At 28.0% G+C, this 6,122-nt stretch overlaps 1 protein-coding gene across 2 annotated transcripts in view; it reads left to right on the top strand.

Moving 5' to 3' along the window:
* LOC117172131 (COMM domain-containing protein 4) overlaps positions 1 to 6,122 on the top strand; it is a 58,429-nt gene that overhangs the window by 23,952 nt on the left and 28,355 nt on the right. The gene's annotated exons all lie outside the window — the stretch shown is intronic.

The following is a 6,122-nucleotide window of genomic DNA, read 5'->3' as shown; positions in this document are numbered from 1 at the left end:
TTTAATTAGTGATAATCCGAATATTTCCAAAAATTTTGGTTTGAAATGTTGTTAAAATTATCTTTGGAATTCCTACCTTTTTAGGTCCCCTTCTTTAATCAGTAAAAACTTGTCTAAAGTAGTATTTTAATTTGTTTTATATTGTATCGATGGTTTCAGATTTTCCGTCATTACAACATTGTACTTTCGTAACTATAAATTAAACATGTACTGATTGATATAATGTATGTTTGCTTTCAGTTTTTGTCATATGTAAGAATATTAATGAAAAGCAACAAGATTGAATTTGGAATAACTGTCCAGTTGTATTGAAAAACTTACCTATTTCAAATGGTATTATTTCTCAATGGATTGAAAAAATATTTATCTGCGTAAATGTTTATATTAAAACGTTATTGCCGAATTATTATCATTATTATTATCTACTTACATTCTCATTCCAAAAGTGAGGTTCATTAACTTCTCCAAATAACCTCGAGCTGTTGACAGATTTCCATATTTGACAATGAAGGAAAAGAACGAAAAACAGATATCACACTTAAGGTAAACGTCCCGGTATCGTGACCTTAGTACCAGTCATCATAACGTCAATTTTCTTGCTTTTTATCTAACTACAATCAATTGGAATTTTATTTAATACTATTAAATTCTAAAAATAAATGAGTTTCATTAAATGTTATTTTTAACATATTATTTAACAGTATATTTAAATTATAATCATAAGTTTCGCTAATATTAGGATCGTCACGATGACTAGGGTTATTCAGATGCTTTATGTACAGAAAATGAAATCAAAAGACAAATTAATGTTTTCTAAAGCATCTCGTTTTCTTTAAAAATAATTGATTGAAGCAATGCCTAATGGTAATCACCTTTTTCCTACAAATAATAAAAGATTAATTATTATGTTGTAATAAGGAAAGTTAACTAATTTCATCTTCATTTCAAATTTGATCTCTATCACAGTTACCCTATAGACTCTAAATCACGTTTTACGTATTATCACTCATTATGTAATTTTTCTTCATGCATAATATTTCTCTCTGTCTAAATTCACTCTTAACGGGTTAAGAATAACCCCCTAAAATTCTGTTACTAAAACCTTATGAAGTCGAAGAAAAATATTAAAACTAAAATTATTTTTTAAATTAGGGCTATCAGTGAGTGAAAGATTCGTCAGTTGTTTAAACAATTAAAATAGTTCTTGACAAAACATTAATACAAACAATTACGTATTATATACTTTACATTAGGGCGAAGTCAAACAGCTCAAATTAATCGACTGGTTTGAGCGAATTTTTAAAATGTACAATTTTTTCTAGTGAATCATAATAAAAATACAACAAATTTTTTGCCGAATGAAGAACTTTTTGAAAATATGCAAAAAATGTATCTTTGATTGCGTTAAATGCTTAAAACGTTTGAAAATCTCCAAAAAATTAAGAATAACAAAATTCTTAAATCACGAAAAAAAATGTTTTCCGAAAAAGAAAAATGATAGCAAGTTTCTTTGGTTCAAGATGCCGTAATTTCAGGTTCAACATGTTCAACTTTTGTAAAAATGTACACGTAGCACTGTATATATGAAAAAATCACCATAATTTGTAAACCAATAGAAATTTTTATTAATTTGCCAATTTCAAGAGAAAACAGAAGATATTAAACAATTTACAAAAATTACCTTTTCTTTGTATTCCAATCTACAATTTTTTCCCGTCATCTCAAACAAGTCCATTGATTTTAGTATGTATTTTCACCACACCCTACACTAGGTATCCTCAAAGTTTCGTTTTTTGTTTTTTTGCTTTGGATGGGGATTATCCCTTGTCAGCGAAAATCCTCAAGAATTTATGTCAAATTTATTTAAAAAATAATCAAATTGTAGAAGAGCAATAATTTTCATATCTTGTTAGTTCAAAATCGCAATATTCAGTGATTTTTTTAACTACTGTTTTGTAATTTCGAAATCATTGAAATTGCATGGTTATCTTTACGTTGCATTTTTTTTCTTTTTGAAGTTGTCGAAAAATTTGAAGCGGTACATTTTTTCTCTAACTTGGTTATATTTTTGTACTTTATTGTAATTCGTCGTATTTTATTGCGACAATAAATGTTAGCCATGGATATTTTTGTTAATTTCAAAGATTGAAATGTTGAAAATCTGCGAAAATGTTCATTTTCAAACATTGAAGTTCGAATATTTGGATTCTTCTACCTATTATTTTCTTAACGCATTAAAATTAATTCTTTAATGATCGTTCTCAAGTCGTAATCTTCCTTCATTTTACTTTTTGAACTTTCCTGTTCTAAATTTCCAGTTTACTTATCTCATCTGAAAACTCCCTAACTAGTAATTATAAACTTTAATGACATATTATACACCGCAATGATCCAATTTTATCCGATTTACTTATATTTCTATATCTTCTAAAATAACAAGAGTTAGTATAAAATTGTATATATATATATATTCACAAAGCATTGTGAATCTCTACAAGTCCGATACAAGCTCTTTAAATCTGAATCAGCGATAAGTATACCGCTAATACAAATCAATGTATATCAACAAAATTATTTTTCGTTTATTACAGAAATTCAATATTTGAGTCCTTCCAAATGTGAAAAGTTCTCTCTAAATTTCAAATGGTAAATGTTTTTACTAATGATCAGTTACTGCTTCCAAATTTGTAATGCTTCCAATAAATTTGAAACTCTATTTTTATTCAAATATTTGATTTGAGACATTCAAAGATTTTTAATCAATATCTTGTTTATATAATCAGTTTATTTAGTTTATTAATTTTAATTTCGAATCTTCTTTATTTACTTATCATTTGTTCAATTATTGCTTTGAAATTTTGAGAATGTTCAAGTTTTTTCTACTATTAATAAAATTGAAATATATCCTCAAATTCAATTTTTGTTGAAAGAGTACTACTCAGTGTACATAATGGTTTAAATTGTGTGATGCGAAAAACTACTAAAATGGAATTGAGTCGACAATTATACTATGCTTTTTCGAAATAACAACGTCGATCTTGGTTCTTATGAACGAGGGCGTCCGTCTCGAGTAAGTTTCGTTCGATTATAAAATAACAAAATAATTCCGAAATAAAAAAAATTACGCCGAACTTTCGAATGTCGACATTGAGAAAGGGCATTGCTCGCGTGATTTGGAGACGCTATGATTAAATCTTTATCAGTACATTGTGTCGCGTCGCTACGCTTTTTAGTGACGTTTTCAAGTGTCATGGATGAGACTTATCTAATCGTAAAAATCATTTTTAAATATTTCAATTTAACCTAGAATTCCGGAATTCCTAGCACAATGAAAAGAGTCCTACTTCGTCCTCCACTCAACTATACCTTCTAATATTAATTTATATTATTCTTCTAATCTAGAAAATCAATTGATTTCTTCTATCCCCCAGATATTCGTACCACAATCATGTATATGAAATCGACATATTTTAATTAGAGCACCCCCGATTTCCTAAGAATATTTTCCTCAATATTTGGCGTCTCACTTGAAAAAAGTAAGGCAATTGCAATTTTTATAATTTTCATAAACTTAACATTTATAAGTAGGAAAACACAGTTTTCGGGGTAAACATATATAATTATACTTTAAAAATACGCAATATAAATTTTTCTTATTGTTTTTTGTACTAAAGGACCAAACTCAAAATGTATAAAAAAGCCTGTCGGCGAAATTGTCTTATTACGACTGTTGATGAGCATCACCAGAAGCTCAATCAGAAGCATAATAAAATGTAAGTGGACCGAACTTCGAAAAAAAAATTTCTAACGAAAAATATTATGAACAAAGAATTATATTTGATAATAATTCATTATTGAAAATTAAGTGAGGTCAACTCGTAGAGAATCTGTTTATCGCTTCCTAACAACTTTTTTAAAATGATACGATTTGGAAGAATGATGGCTTAATCTCTCGGGAAAAAGATTCTCTACAACTTGACCTTGTTGATTTTTATAATAATAAATTTTTATTAAATATAATTGTTCGTTTACAGTAGAAGTTTTTGTTGGACAATTTGTTGTTCAATAATTATTTGAGTCACTACATTTTTTACATTCTCATCCTAATGAGAAGGTATTGATTTTATGTAAAATTTTACTTTGTCGGTTTTTATCAAATCTCCACGTTTTGAGACCCACTGAGTCAGAAAAAACGATTTTTACGAAGGTGTTTGTCTGTCTGTAGTCTGTATTCTGTAGGCACGATAACTTTTGAAAAATTGATCAAATTGGATTCTGCTCTGCCACAATTTTTTATAACCTAAAAAGAAAGAACAAGTTCGTAAACCAGCTATTTTGGATAAAAATTCAAAAAATGAGCGTGTTTTAAAAATTTTTGAAACCACATTTTTTCAAGATTTCAAAATTCTATGAACGGTTATTCATAATACTCAGAAACCCAAACAATTTATTCTCATGACTTTTTTCTATAAAAAGAAAATTATCAGAGTTGAGCACTTTCAAAATCCAAAAAAACAGACTAAAATGAACATTTCAAGCCAAACAACGCATGATATGAAAGAAAATCAAGAGAAGAAAAATGTTCATTTTTTAAATACCTATAAGACGATCATAAGAACTTTTTTAATTCGGTCGAAAAGTTGAAAATTCAAAATTTGATCGTACCAAAAATATTTAAAACCACATTTTTCAAGATTTAAAAATTCTATGTACGATTATTCATAGTACTCAGAAACTCAAACAATTTATCCCCATGACTTTTTTCTGTAAAAAGAAAATTATCAGAGTTAGAGCATTTTCAAAATCCAAAAAAATAAACTAAAATTAACATTTTAAGCCAAACAAAGTATGATATGAAAAAAATTAAAGAGAAGAAAAACGTTGATTTTTGAAATACCTACAAGATTATCATAACAACTTTTCTAATTTGGTCGAAACGATGAACATTTCTAATTTGATCTTACCAGAAATAATGAAAAATCCAAAAATTCCATTTTTTGGTCAAACTGTGCAAGATACGCAAAAAATGAATAAGCTAAAATTGCGCACCCTGGATAGAGCTACAAATTTGTAATAACTCACGTTTCCATAGGACGCATAGTTTTTGATTATAGTCGTAAAAAACAAGATTAAAAATTAAAAATTGTTTTAATTTTTGACTAACGACACAAGCTACGAAAAAAAAATTAGACAAAACTTGTTTATCCTAAAAAGCGCTATAATTTTTGATAGGACACGTAGTTTTTGCTTTAGTCGTAAACAATAAAACTATAAAATTTTTTGGAAAAACGACATAAGTACGAACTAAAGTTAACAGACAAAAGTTGTTCGCCTAAAAATATCTATAAATTTACTATTAATCATTTTTTTAAAGGACTTTCAATCGTAAAAAATAAGATTGAAAAATAAAAAAATTAAATTTTTGGAAAAAGGACAGAAAAGACGAAAGAGGACATAGAACCCTATATAGGTTCCTGTATTAGAACCTATGCAGATGCGCAGTCGTTTTTATTTAATCGTAAAAAACAAGATCAAAAATAAAAAATTATAAAAACAAGGAAACAAGAGTTACTATGATTCAATTTTTATGCATATTATGAATTGTAATGATATACATTTATTGAAATGATAAATTTTTCAGCGCAGCTTAGAATACAATTTAAAGCAAAATAAGAAAAAAATATTAAAATAATCATGATAAATACAATTTTCAATTTATTTTGCAATTTTTAATAATCAATCCCAGGCAGAGTTACTTAAAAAATGAATTATATTCGATGTAAAAGTGTTGTGTATAATGTAGAAAAGTTAGCATGTTGAACAAAATCGAGTGCGAAGCACGGGTTCCTTGATGAGAATGTGTTCGTTAAAGCCGAAAGAGCTTTAACAAAAGAGACTTCAAAATCACAAAATTACAGTTGTCGGTCTGTTGACCTTTGATTGAAAAACATTCAGGGTCGTCTGAACCATTTCTGCTGGATTTGGATGCAACCTGACGCAACTAACGCGTTGCCGGTCCTGTTCACTCTGTCGCTACGCTTTTTATCACACATGACTAAGCACCGACTTATTCGGTTCCACGGTTCCCACATCACCAAAATTCCTAGGACTGGAATTCTGGA

Source organism: Belonocnema kinseyi, chromosome 4, assembly GCF_010883055.1.
Source record: "Belonocnema kinseyi isolate 2016_QV_RU_SX_M_011 chromosome 4, B_treatae_v1, whole genome shotgun sequence".
NCBI classification, from domain to species: Eukaryota; Metazoa; Arthropoda; class Insecta; order Hymenoptera; family Cynipidae; genus Belonocnema; species Belonocnema kinseyi.
The sequence above is the reverse complement of the archived record's forward strand: the minus strand, read 5'-3'. Positions and strand labels throughout refer to the sequence as shown.